At 35.4% G+C, this 13,598-nt stretch overlaps 1 long non-coding RNA gene across 13 annotated transcripts in view; it reads right to left on the bottom strand.

Moving 5' to 3' along the window:
* Positions 1 to 13,598, bottom strand: part of LOC111765513 (uncharacterized) — a 149,006-nt gene that overhangs the window by 72,582 nt on the left and 62,826 nt on the right. For all 13 annotated transcript variants that reach the window (XR_011650288.1, XR_009188318.2, XR_009188319.2 and 10 more), the window contains exon 9: positions 12,748 to 12,953. This is a non-coding gene — a long non-coding RNA (uncharacterized lncRNA). The remainder of the gene's footprint in view (positions 1 to 12,747; positions 12,954 to 13,598) is intronic.

Below are 13,598 nucleotides of genomic sequence, written 5' to 3'. Positions count from 1 at the left end.
TAAAGTGCACACATGCTGTATGTTCTTAAATTAACAGTGGTCTCCAGAGAGCTGCTAATCAGGCTGCATGTACCAAGCAGAGGCCATGGCTAGGACCTAGACATGGAACTGTACAGAAAGCATTTTTGCTACTGTTTTTTCCCTTTCTCTAATAGCCCTTTCAATTTCTAAGTCCTATCAGCATCTATGAAGTCTATACCATGTTAGACTGCACTTACTGACATGCCATGCTAGAATTCTCTGCTTTCTCTAGCTATGTGTTTCTACTCTCCAACGACTTTTACATTCCTTGAACAGAGAAGAATTCATGCACATGAAATAATAATAGCACTTGTGGGTGGCATGCCCAATGGTGAGTACCTGACAAATAATGTTAATCCCTATATCAATCTTATTATGATCAACCAATTTTATAGATAAGAAAGCTGAGGATTCAAACAATTTGCTCCATTATTGGAAAAGGAGCTAAACCCAGGCAATCTGATATCAAGGTTCACATTCTATTCCACTGCTGAATGCAGGAAGGAAATGTTGAATGAATTCATTACTTAATATCCTTAGGATTAAAGGAGGAAGAATTTGGCACTTAAAATGTATCATTTTTACAATACTAGGTATATACTGATAGGATAATTATTTAGAATCTTTGAGAGGGTTGTATCTTTTACTTTCTATACCTCTACAATACCTTTTGTAATACCTTGGAAATAGAAGGTATTTGTTGAAATGGTGAAATATTTTAACCCACAAAACAAATTATAAATGGACAAAATGACTTTCTTGAGTTATTCTCCTTCTCCTGTGATTAATTCCTCATATGAAGGAAGAAGAGACTTCTTGAGAATCTGGCTCCACGGGCTAAATTCTTAAGACATCCCTGGATCTGCTCCCATATTTAAACCTCTATGTCTCTGTCCAGACTGGAGGGAGACCTGAGTTTCTTAGTTCTGGCTCTTCCAAGTCTGGCCCTCTCATTCTACCCAATCTCTAATAGTGGAAATGCTAGGGAATTTTAGCAATAGAAATGCGAATGTTTAACTAGTGAGGCAACAAAATGAGTCAGGATATCTTAATAGACTTTTCTTGAGAAGAAACTAAGTCCACTCTATCTGTCGAAACCTCAGTAATGTCTTTGATTTCATACTATATCCATTCCTGCATCCTAAATTTGATGTAGTAATAGGCATTTAGTGCATTGCTCTATTTGCCAATATTCCACAGAGAATAGGCATTTTACTTTCTTTTTCCAACAGTCCAGAAAAAGACTCCACGTATATTCTCCTACCTTCAATTATTTTCTGTCACTGCAGTAGGATACATTCAATAACTTAATATCTGTGCATCCCACTTAAAAGGAAGAATATGTCACTTGTCCTGCCTTGTTGCTATGAAGATCAACCATGATAATGTGTATGAAATCATTTTTGAGCTATGGAGTGTTTTATAGTAGATAATTATTATTAGAAATGAAGGAAGTCAGAAGTCTGTGTACCATATGCTTTAGGAAACCAGACATTTAATTATGTTCTTAGGTAAATGACAGTGTATGTGTACACATATATGAACACACACACATATACATCTGGGAGGAAATGGGCTTGTTTGTAAACTGGTAGGAAATTTGAACTAGTTTAATGAGTAAAACTTTATGTAAGAGTTTATGCATACCAATTTTAAATTTTTCTCTAATTGTCTCTGTTATGAGTTCTTAATACAGAGCTACATTAGTGTGCAGAGTAATTATAGCTATCATTTACAGTGTCAATTCAATGCTAGGCATTGTGTTAAGGTGTTTATATAGTAGTTTTTTATCTTATCATCAGTATAGGAAGGTAGTATTATTCTCTTTTGCAGATGGATAAATCAAGGTCCAAAAGAGTTAAGAAAATGTCCCAAGGTCACATTACTACCAAAACAGAAAAAATCTGTAGAAATGTACACTTATCTATGATGCTTTTTTAAAAAAACTAATTAAAACCTCATTCATTTAGAATTTACAGTAATTCAAATGTAGCATATATGATAATTTTCAGGAAGCTAATCCAAATTAATTCTATCATTTGTGAAATTTTAGGGTTTCCTTTGACCAAAATGTAAGCTAATCAAAAACTATTAGCTTCCCCCAAGTGTAAGGCCAAAGGCTAGTGAAGAAGGGTGGTCCACTGATGAGCCTTTGATACTGATGACTATGCTTACAAGCCTGTGTGCCTGAAATTTCAACTAGGCCTAGAGCTTCAGGGTGCCTAAGAGTTACCTCCTGAGAGCCTCCATGTTGTTCAAATGTGGCCACTCTCTAAGCCAAACTTGGTATGTAAATGCAATACCTTCCCCCCAGTGTGGGACATGACTCCTGGGGATGAACTTCCCTGGTGCCAAGAGATTTCTACCAATCACCAGCTGGTGATGCAACTAGAAAAAGACCTTGAATAAAAGGGGGAAATGGTAAAGACAAATGAGTTTATATGGCTAAGAGATTTCAAAATGAGTCAGGAAGTCATCAGAGGGGTCATGCTTACACACGTCTCAGCAGGATCCCAGAGACAGCCAAAGTAAATATAACCCCAGGTACTGGTGCTCCTAGGGCTATGGAGACACACAGGCTCTACAGTCATGGCAGATGGTTCTGGAATTCATTGCCTTGTCAGTGGGCCCTACTTTGGAATTTATGCTTCTGAGTGTGATGGAGTTGGACTCAGATGTGACCTTTCTACACATGCCTCTTCTGCCATTTTTATTGAACCTGTGGTTGGTGCTGGGGTTGATATATACTCAGCAGACTTGAATCTCTGGACTGGCTGTGCCAGCTGGGCCCTGAGCCTCAGCAGAGTTGAAAATCCTACTCTCCAGTTTTTTGGACTTACAGGTCAGCTAACAGGGAAGTGAGGATGGTCAACCACCACACCAGGGAGCCAAGAGAATCTACAACTGCAAGCAGAAGAATCACATCCATCATCCATGTGGGATCTAAGCCCCATCTCGATTTAGAAGTGGAATGGACATCACCATCCCAGGGTCCACAGGATGAAGGAATAAAATATGGATTAGAGTGGACTTCTTGGTATTCTATAGAACTATTGTGACTCTAGCAATGGAAGAAATGATATCATTGATGTGGAGACAGTGGCCATGGTAGTTGCTGAGGGCAGTGAGAGGGAAGAAGAGATGTGAGGACATTTTTCTGGACCTGGAGTTATCCTAAATGATATTGCAGGGTCAGATGTTGGACATTATATATCCTGCCATAACCCACTGAATGGATGGTGGAAAGTGTAAACTACAATGTGAACTATAATCCATGCAGGGCAGCAGTGCTCCAAAATATTCACCAAATGCAATGAATGTGCCACAAAAAATGTAAGAGGTTGTTGATGTGGGAGAAATGTGGGGGGGTGGGATGTATGGGAAAGTCTTATATTTTTTAATGTAACATTTTTTGTGATTTTTTTTTTAAAAAAAGATAATTAAAAAATAAATAAAAAATAAAAAATAATTAATCTGACAACTAAAACAAAAACTATTAGCTGATTTAAAACAACCAGGATCTTTAATTTTTTAAAATGCCCTCAGAGTGCTTGCAGCCCTGGGTCGGTAAGTCATATTCCATAATATAGGTTAAGGTGAGTTATAAGTGGGGTTGATGCCCATGATTATTATTCTTTGGTTTCCACTGTTCACTCAAAAAACACCTTGAATGCACCTTCTGTGTGCACCCCACTATTCATGTGATGACACTGTGCGAAGGTAAAGAAGAGATTTAACAAAGATATAGAAGATTTCCCTCAGGGAGCCTACAATCTATCCTTTGGAAAAGAAACCAAGGCACATGAAGCAGTCAAAGAGTTGAATTAATCTTAGAATACATTAACAGTACTTAGAAGTAATAAAACTAAATCAAAATTTCTTCAAAGGATTAAATCCTTCAGCCTTTTAACTCAATCAGACCTGCTTCCTCCACATGCCAATTAGAGTTCAAAGACGAGATTCGAACACTTCATTTATAGATCCACTGAACCTTGGGCAGTGATAAATCCTTAATAAGTCAGAAAGATAGCTATATTTGTTCTTAAAATTAACTAATTTGCACCCTGAGGTTAAGTGATTTGCCCAGAGACAATTCATCAGAATGTCTCATAAAACTCCAAACTCCATTTCTCATTTGAATCACTGACCCAGTTTCCCATTTTAAGGTTTCTATATAGAAATGTTTACGTGTGTCAACAAGGATTATAGAAAAGATTCTGCCATACAACAAATTCACCTCTATACATGGAAAACAACAAAAAAACAAAAAAATCTTACTAAAATATTTAGGAATTTCATGACAAACATAGAGAGCCCAAAACATTGTTTTGTATAGAATAAAAGAGCTCTTCCTTCTAGAGAAGATTTTTCTTCTTTTGTTTATGCTCAAGAGCAGACCTGTGTTTATTCAACAGTTGCCTTAGTGAATCCAGCAGCACAGAAAATGAAGATACCCTATATCCAAACTGGTTGGCTGTTTAAATTCAACGTTTTGCTTAGGTGATCTTAGGGATGTACATATACATACACACACTCACACACACTCACACACACATGCATACACTTTGGATCTATAATAATGAACTCTCCTGGGCCATCAAAGAACCTTCAGCAAGCTACCTTTAGTCATTAGGTAATAAAATCTTCTGAGTTTTCATATCCAAGAATAAAGGAAATTCACATTAAGCATCCTTGAGAGCACTAATACTAAAATGGTAATCAAAGGCAAGACAATTCTGAAGACGACATTTCAAAGCATGCTGTTAGTCATAACTACAACACATACAGATTTTATTGTAAAAATACTGGGTTCATTTCATCAACTAAACAACTAATAGCAATGATCTGTTACAATTGGTATTAAATCAGAAAATGGAACACAATGGCCTAAGCAGTTAATACCTAATGTCATTTTTTCCACCTTGATTTAAGCTATTTCATGTTCTTATTTTCCTAGGCCAGCTAATAGCACTTTAACATTTTTATACTAAAATGAAACTGGAACAGAGTCATTTTCACAAATCCCTTATTTGTAGTATTAGATTGCAATTGTACTTTTGCTGGATCTTAATCTGTATTAGAGAATCCAAATTACACAAAACTTTAGGGATAGAAATTAGCATAATTGAAATAATGTGATTTTGGGTAATTATAATTCTCACTTAAACCTAAATTAAATATGCCAAACTATAATTATGTTCAAATTTGCATCATGAAAATTATCCCCATTTTACTCATGCCATCTATAATATTTAATAGGGGATCTTAAACTCTCTCTTAAGGTTGAATCAAGAGACTTTCTTTTCACAGGCTTTGTGATGAAGAGAGTTTGCTATGCGTTATATGCAGTTGTTTAGCCTCTTGGGAAAGGAAAGATGGGTCCATTATTTCCTCACTATATGATGTTCAGGACTTGTGCTGTGATCTTTGGCTATCTTTAAGTTACACTGCCATTGATGAGAGTTGAGTCCTGCAGCAGACAGTGAAGGATTGATGTCTTCACTGTAGAGAAACCTTAAAGAAAGTACATCATGCTTTAGGAGGAAGGTACCATAAACAAAAACACAGAAAAGGCAGCAATACCTTAAAATCAGGTACTTAACAATAAGACCTGTTTTGTCACCCATTGAAAAATGAGTAAAGATGGGAGACAATCTGAAGGCAATGAGAACTCACCTTTCAGGCTTGTAAATTATTCATTGATTCTTAAGAATCCTCTGATCAAACTTTTATTGTTATTATCATTATTAATTTATTTGGGATTCACAAAGAGAACACAGGTAAATTACTACTCAGGGAAAGCTGTCTGCTTAACTAACCTTTCTCCTCTTCGATTTGATTAAATTAACCAGCTGATGTGATTAAGCTTGTAAGATAGTTTATTAATCTTCATCTTTGGGACAGTAAGTGATATAACCTGCAAATTGTATCAGATTGGTCAAGAGACAGATGAGTTTGTATGTGCAGGATTGGTACACTGTCAAGGCATAAAAATATCTTACAAAAAAACATATGAATATATCTCTAGTTGAGTAAAATATTCACATTAATACTTGAGTAAGGCAGAAGAACCCTGGCTGACATCCCATCTGTTTTTATGAATTAAATTTAGAAATCATATGTAATATAGACATTTCTGTCTGAATATCATAAAACCCTGACACATCCAGGCTTTCATTAGAAAGCTCTGAGATGTGACTTGAATAACAATCTGTCTTAGCTAATTAGTATTTTCAGTTTAGCATATTCACTTTCAGACATATTGCTGTTTGCACATGGTAATTTAGGTAAACAGATACCATCCACAGCTGCATCAATTAACACTGCTAATCAAAACTGAATTCAGGTAATTAGGCACATTTATGCAAAAAATGTGTAATTTTAAAGAAAAGCTAGATTCTTCAGTAATATGTCAATAAGTAAAAATCTCCTTTTGCTTATGAAGGTGAAGAATGAGGGGAGAGAAATCATCATTAATATATATATCACGCAGACAGAAGTAAAACTCCTAAATTAAATCTCAATCTTTAATTGGCCAGTACTTTCAGAAATTGGATCATATTTTTCATAAATGTTTCCCTCAATGTTTCCACATACTAAAGTAGATTCACATCTGCCTAAGGATTTAATTGTCATCAAGCAGGACTCAAATGGTTAATGAATTCTCAAGTATTTATATAATTAGAAGGGATGTTGGTCAAACTTGCTCTTCTGTCTTGCCTAATGTCTCTTAGGGCAGATGCTCTCAATAAATCTTGTTTTATAACACTTTGTTACTTTAATTTTCTCTGCTGCAAAGTACTTTCATTTGCCGTCAGAATCACAAGAATAATTTCTTACTTTTCTGCAAATATTCCTTAACTTCCCCAATTCTACCAATGTCCTTTAGTCGCTTTTTAATTCATTTTCAAAATAAATACTGTGAATTGTTTTTCCCATTTCATGCTAGCATAAACCAATCCGACAACTGTGATTAAATATCCTAATGACTTCAGAAAACTAGTTTAACTGTTAATAAGTGGCCAATCTCCCCTCAACAATTCAGGTGAGGGGAGATGGGTGGGCATAGAGTTAAGGTAAAGGGGAAAATGTGAGTGTGTGTGTGTGTGTGTGTGTACGAGCATGTGAGCATGTGTTTTTTCCTTACCTCTTTAGATTTTGAAACTTAGATTTATTTCTTAAACTATGAGCTTTTATAGTGAAGTATTGAGTTCGGTGCCCCAGTTGATCTTAATAGCAAGAGTCACTTTCAATCCAATTTAACAAACATTTCCCCAACGCCTTCTGCATATCAGGCACTCCACTAGGGCCCTGTGGGCAGGTACAGAGGCAGATTTGGAGTAACCACACCTCTTCCACCCAACTCAGGGTTTACAGATCAACAAAATCAACTTCTACAAATTGAAACAAGTTTCCAAGGGATAACATCCTGGGTAAATGGTGTGGAGGTTTACTTTTTGCTTAACTCCAAGTAATTCTTTTGTTTTCATAATAAAAAAGTAAATGAGAACAGTGATTTTCCAAGTAGGAATGACATCTTTCTCTCATAGGGCAGTAATCCCAAACAACTTGCATGTTCATTTTTTACGGTTATCAAAAAGATCTTTTTCCACACATTTAAACACATTTGACATAATTTCCTATGGAAGAGAATTCTAACATACTCTGCACTTAGCCCCAGTTTCAAAAGTGGGAATTATGAAATCCGGAAGTACATTTATCACTGGTTAGTCAAACTACTCGCACCAATAAAAGTGTGTGAGGGGGTAGTAACACCCCTGAGTAAAAGAGTGTGAATAGAATTATTTATGAATTTTAAAAGAAAAATAGGTAAGCACAAATATTTGAAGGATAATTTTAAAAAGAGCCTCATGACTTGTTTTCAATGAATTTAATGATTAAAATATGGGGAGAAAAAAAATTCTGGCCTCCATGAAATGAGTCAAATGAATGAAGTTCAGTACTTGGATGCAGCTGTGAATAATCCAATGCTCTCTAAACCACCTCTTCTCTCACCTCACCTAGAGTCAATCTGGAGAGAGTTAAGTCACTCAGGCCACACAGGCATTCTTTAATTGTAGATCCTGCCGTTTATTAAATCCCTTTGTCTGGGGAAAGGGTTTTAGTTCATCTCCTGAAAAATCCTTTCCTTGCAGTCAACGAGTTTGAAAAAAGTGGTGTGCTACTATGGATATAACAATGACAACTCTGATGAAGAAAGGTCTTGAAATAAGGCACCCATTTTACCCCAGGCTGTGCTACTGACTAGCTAGCTGACTGCAGGCAAATTGGTGTATTAGTTGACTTTAATATCATAGGATGTATCAAGGTGACCACATACTATTACATTAGGTTAACTTCCAATTCACCTGAAAATGAATGCTAGGGAGATAACCTTCTTAATTAACTGTAAAGTTAACACTGGAGAATTTATTGTTTCTAGAGCATTGTTGTGAAATTTTGCAAAGAATTATAAGAAATAATTCACTTAACCAATATTAACCAAATACTTTTGTTCTGGAGTTATTCTCCATAAAAAGGGATAACAGCTTGAAAACTTACTTGGCTACTTCTCAGCTATAGATGATTAAAAATAAATAAAAATAAAAAATAAAAAACCTGAAAATCCTTGAATTTGTCACTTGCTATCTCTACTTAGCCCAAACAGTAAAATTGTTCATAGTAGGGTTACTCTAAGCTTTTGTGGAATGAAGTTAAATTGTTGACTCGCAAACAATAAACAATGAATAAAATAAAAATGGTCACTTTTAAACAGTTTGCTCTTTAAACAAAAGGCCTCCAACTAAAATATGTGGTCCATGAAAACATCAAATGGATTAATTTGGCAAATTAATGGCAAAGAATGCTATTGCACAACTGTGAAAGAGACCATCAAATCCGGGCCTATGTGGATTAGAGGGGAACCTATTGCCAGAAAACAAAGGCAACATAAGGAAATAAAAATGTCTATGAATTACACAAGCAAAACAAGTTATTGGATTTGGGACCTAACAAAACATAATCTAATTCTCCTGCTATTTCACCAACACTTTTTTTTCCAGTATGTATTTCACTTTCGTGAGCCATGATTTTCTTTTATGGAAAAGTTTGCTGATACTTAATGGCAATACAAACAGTAAAAGATATTATCAGTAGTTTGTCACGTTAAGTTAGCTTTTTATGACTAGAGAATGTTGTTGTGTTTACAATAAATTTTAGCACCAAAAATTATTCTCATTTAATTCTAGTAAGAGGTAAAACAAGATTAATCTAAACCAGAGAAGGATATCTATTATAGTACGGATTTGAGGGATTTCATTTAACGTAGCATTAAGTTTTTAATAAAAATTATTTGTAATAAGAGAGCAAATATTATCATGGAACAAATGGATTTAAAATTTGACAACTCAATATACTGAAGCTAAAGCTGATAATCTATACTTTATCAGGCAAGGAACAGAACAACATATTTGTTTACAATTTATGGCTGGATACTAGTCTTGCAATTAAGAATTAGGAAATTATCCTTATAGCAAACAGATCTTAGTTAAACATATTATTAATCTATGCTTCAAGGTATTATCCAACTCTCTGGAGGCTGCCAGAGTCACTTTGCTAGCTGAATAATCTCATTGTTCCTATCACAAGTTTTTCATCTTTGACTCTTCATAGACCTGGAGTAGAAGCCTTTCAGACAGATGTTAAAAGAGTACATGAAAAATCTGTGCAAAAATAAACTATAGCACCTCGGGCTTCTTAATTTTTACACTATAATGCCTTGGACTTTTCTACCTTGACACATTCAGGGTAAATTCTTTGATGAAAAGAGAGAGAAATAAATTACATTGGGAATGAAGAGAACCTTTATTACCATTTTAATAGTTCACCGGCACATAAAAGGAAGTCTCTTTCACTATGCCGTGAGACTTAAAACTAAAAATATTCCCTGACTTAGTAATAAAAAAATTTAATACCGTATGAAAAATGGAATGCAGTTTTTTTAAAGTGATGCGAATGTGCAACTTTTCACAAAGGCTTCAAGAAAATGTAACAAAAAAATAATAATAAACCATTAAATGGCATTATACATAACTATATTTTCCTTCTCCTGTAGCACTTTTTCACTTAATGAAAAGGTTGAATATATCCACAGACTATCAAGAAGTTGTGGGAAATGAAATTCCATACATCAGAAATGATCAACTTTTAGAAACTGCTTTCGCAAGCAACTGTACCAAAAAAGCATACATTTTTAGGAGACGTTATATAGGTTTAACATGGGTATATTCTGTGGTTTAGGTGATTGTATTAGATTACAATAGTGATGTGATTATTTATTCTTTACCTCTTCAGGGCATTGCTAGATGATGTTTTCCTATTGAAAGCATGCATTTTCACTCTAGGGAGCCTGGCTTCCGGAGGTCCTGCTTTGTTGTGGTGGTGTGGTGGATTTGCTGTTTCGAATGGGAGGAATGGTGCTGGGACTCTTTCCCCACAGGCACCCAATTCTCTATACCTTATTCTATAAGTACTCGGCCACCACAATACTCTTGCCAGAGCTAGGGTCCTTCCATTGCAGCATCTCACCCAGAAGTAGAAAAATGAAAATTAAAATAGGAGGGCTTTTTATTATTATTATTTGAATGACATACAACCTGCTCAATGTTTGCATTTAAATTAGACAGAGCAATTCAGCTCTGGTTTTTAATTTCAGAAGGGTTAATCACCCTAACAAAGGTCAATCAAACTTTAATCTTCAATAAAATTGCTACAGCCCCAATCACCTGCAGGACATTTATTATATTCCTATTTCCATGCGAAAGAATGCATTACTTTCATTATGCATCACTAATCTTCTGACTCTTTACATTAGCACATTTTGCTAAAAAAAATATTAATTCCTTTGAAACTCTGACAAGAGTTCATTGCTACACATCTCAGGAGATAATCCTGTTTAGAAAAAAAACAACAACAGTGCATCAGCTGCAAACGGCATTCCTGGCCCCTTCTAATCCTCATAGACCTTTGCTACTCCAGAGGAGTTTGAACAATACTAAATCTCAATTACACAAAATATTATGGAGATTTAGGTTAAGAAAATAATATATTATTTTAGGAACTTAATCCTTCCTATTGTCATTGATGATGCCATTCATCTCCTTGTTTCTATTCATAATATTTTCCGCATACAAAAATTACTGACGTGGGTGAGGCAAATGTTAACCATATTTAAATAACAGTAGAAATATTTAAATTCATTAATCCATTCACTTGACGAATATATATTGAATGACTATTAGTTACCAGGTACCAGGAGGAAGGTGGTATAAAAAGCCAAAGAAAAAAAGAGAGTTTCTATCATGAGAATAGCATTCTCTTCTGAAAATGATGTCCAGAATATAGTCAAATAATTATTTAAACCTCCACTTTCAGCTTTTCTTATCCATATCATTAAATTTTAATGAACACCAGAAATGTTATCATATTTTAACCAAAATTTCAAAAAGTAATTTTTAAAATTATCTGACACATAAAGGCTTTAAAATGTGTAATTCCATAAAATGACTCATTTTTTATTTGACAATATGAAATTTGATTGTCATGTTTAAAAACGAATATTTTGAAGACTATTTTTCTGATATTTTCATGGTAAGGAAAAAACCATAAGAAAGTTTAAATGGGCTTATTAAAAATATACATGCTGCACATTAATTCATTGCCAAAATTTTGTTTCTTGAGATTTAAAACCTGCTATTAATGCAAAAGAGAAATAGTAATGAACAAAAGGCAGATTACTACTTTTTGCTGTGGAATAGTGGCCCAGATGACCAAGGAGAGGAGGTGAGAGAACCTTAACATATTATATTGCAAATTGATTGCCTTTGTATTATTGCAGGTTGTGACAGAGCATGAATAGCCCAAACTTTGCCTCCTGTATAATTTTTGAGTCCCTTCCCTCTCTTTGTACTCAGATGAAGCATGCGGGCAAATACATAGAGGCACGTGCCCCCTCCTCATCAATATTCACACTCGTTAATTAGCAATATGTGAAGACTACACTTAGGGCAAACTCCCCAGAGCATGAATAGTCAATCAAGCAAAGCAAATCATACTAAAAAGAAAATTCAGATAAACAGTCAATGGTCATTAGAAAACACCACATAATTTCAGGAAATGCTGGTCTTTTTAAATGTTGTGAGAAGCTCCAATTACTTTATTTGACTTAAGTGAAGATCCCAGTCCTCCCACCCCCACTTTGAGCATTTCTTGAAATAAAATCTACACATCCTGTAACTATTCTTGCTTTTTTTCTTTTATAATTTGGTTGACACAATAGGATAATGCACAGCAACAGATTTTCATTGTTGAGGAAAAAAAACAAAGCTAAACTGATAATACACAATAAAAATGCTCAATTGAATTTGTTGCCAAATAGTTATTCTGAAAACTAATAAGGATTAGCTAGACACAACAGCAGACAAAATATTGCTTTACATTCCGTTCTCATATCGAAACCTATTTAATTAATTATATCTCTAAATTTCCAGATTTTGAATTAATAAACAAAACAAAACAAAGCTTTCCAAGAATATGCTATAAATGCTCAAGAAGCCTGTGGATAATTTTAAGAATCATTTTGCTCATGAAACAAAAAAGGACTCACCAACCATCAAGCAAAAATCTTAATAAGAATGCCCAGGATCTGGAATTATGAACGAAACGTACCTTTGGCTGAACAAGTTGGCCGTTTCTCATCTTGCCTACACAGCTCTGCCGCTCCACCTTGAGCAGAAGTCGACACTCTGTGTCCCTTGTGATCTTTATGACAATACCATCATATCACCGGCAAATTTTTCGATTAAACTTTGTAGACGTATAGTAACTTTGTTAATTATGATATTAGCCGGCTGGCGGGTACGATCAATCACCCACTGTAAGAAAGCCAGACAAAGAGACATCTAATCATTGCAACCAGAGCAGATAAATGTTGTTCCTTCCTCATAGGTGTCACGGATTCTATCCCTTCTGACCCTCTCCTCAGCCACCGACTGTCAAATTTAGATTCTGTGAGCTCCCGGCTTCCCTTTATCCCTGCCTTAGATCTGCAACTCCTGGTTATCAGGAAGACACGCGTCACCAGCTGTCTCGGAGCAGGAAGGCAATCAGGTGAATACTACTTATTATCTTGCATTGCTTTCTGAGGAGTGACAAGATTGATTTGGGACCAGCAATACATTCAGATCTCAGGCGTGTACTTCCTCGGGTTTTGAGTTCACACAGTGGGGCATGTGCAAAGTCATAGACGGAGGACTTCAATCCCAATCGTAAGGCTGCAGGATATTAGACACGTAAGGAGAATTTTGCAAATTCTATCAGCTTTCCCTTTTCCGATGCTCTGGTATTTTCTTTTCCACCTCTGTGCTTCCTTGGTGATGTTGGTGGCAGATCGTTCCCCTGGAGAGCCGGCTTCACCACTGGGTAGCATGAAGCATACTCTGACATGAAGATCTCTCCACCCATCCCCTCGTCATCAAGAAGAGGGCTCTATAGGTTCCAACTTGCCTAAAAGTTCTGGT

The sequence above is a fragment of the Dasypus novemcinctus genome, chromosome 12 (assembly GCF_030445035.2).
Source record: "Dasypus novemcinctus isolate mDasNov1 chromosome 12, mDasNov1.1.hap2, whole genome shotgun sequence".
Lineage (NCBI taxonomy): Eukaryota > Metazoa > Chordata > Mammalia > Cingulata > Dasypodidae > Dasypus > Dasypus novemcinctus.
This window is presented reverse-complemented; position numbering and strand designations above follow the sequence as displayed.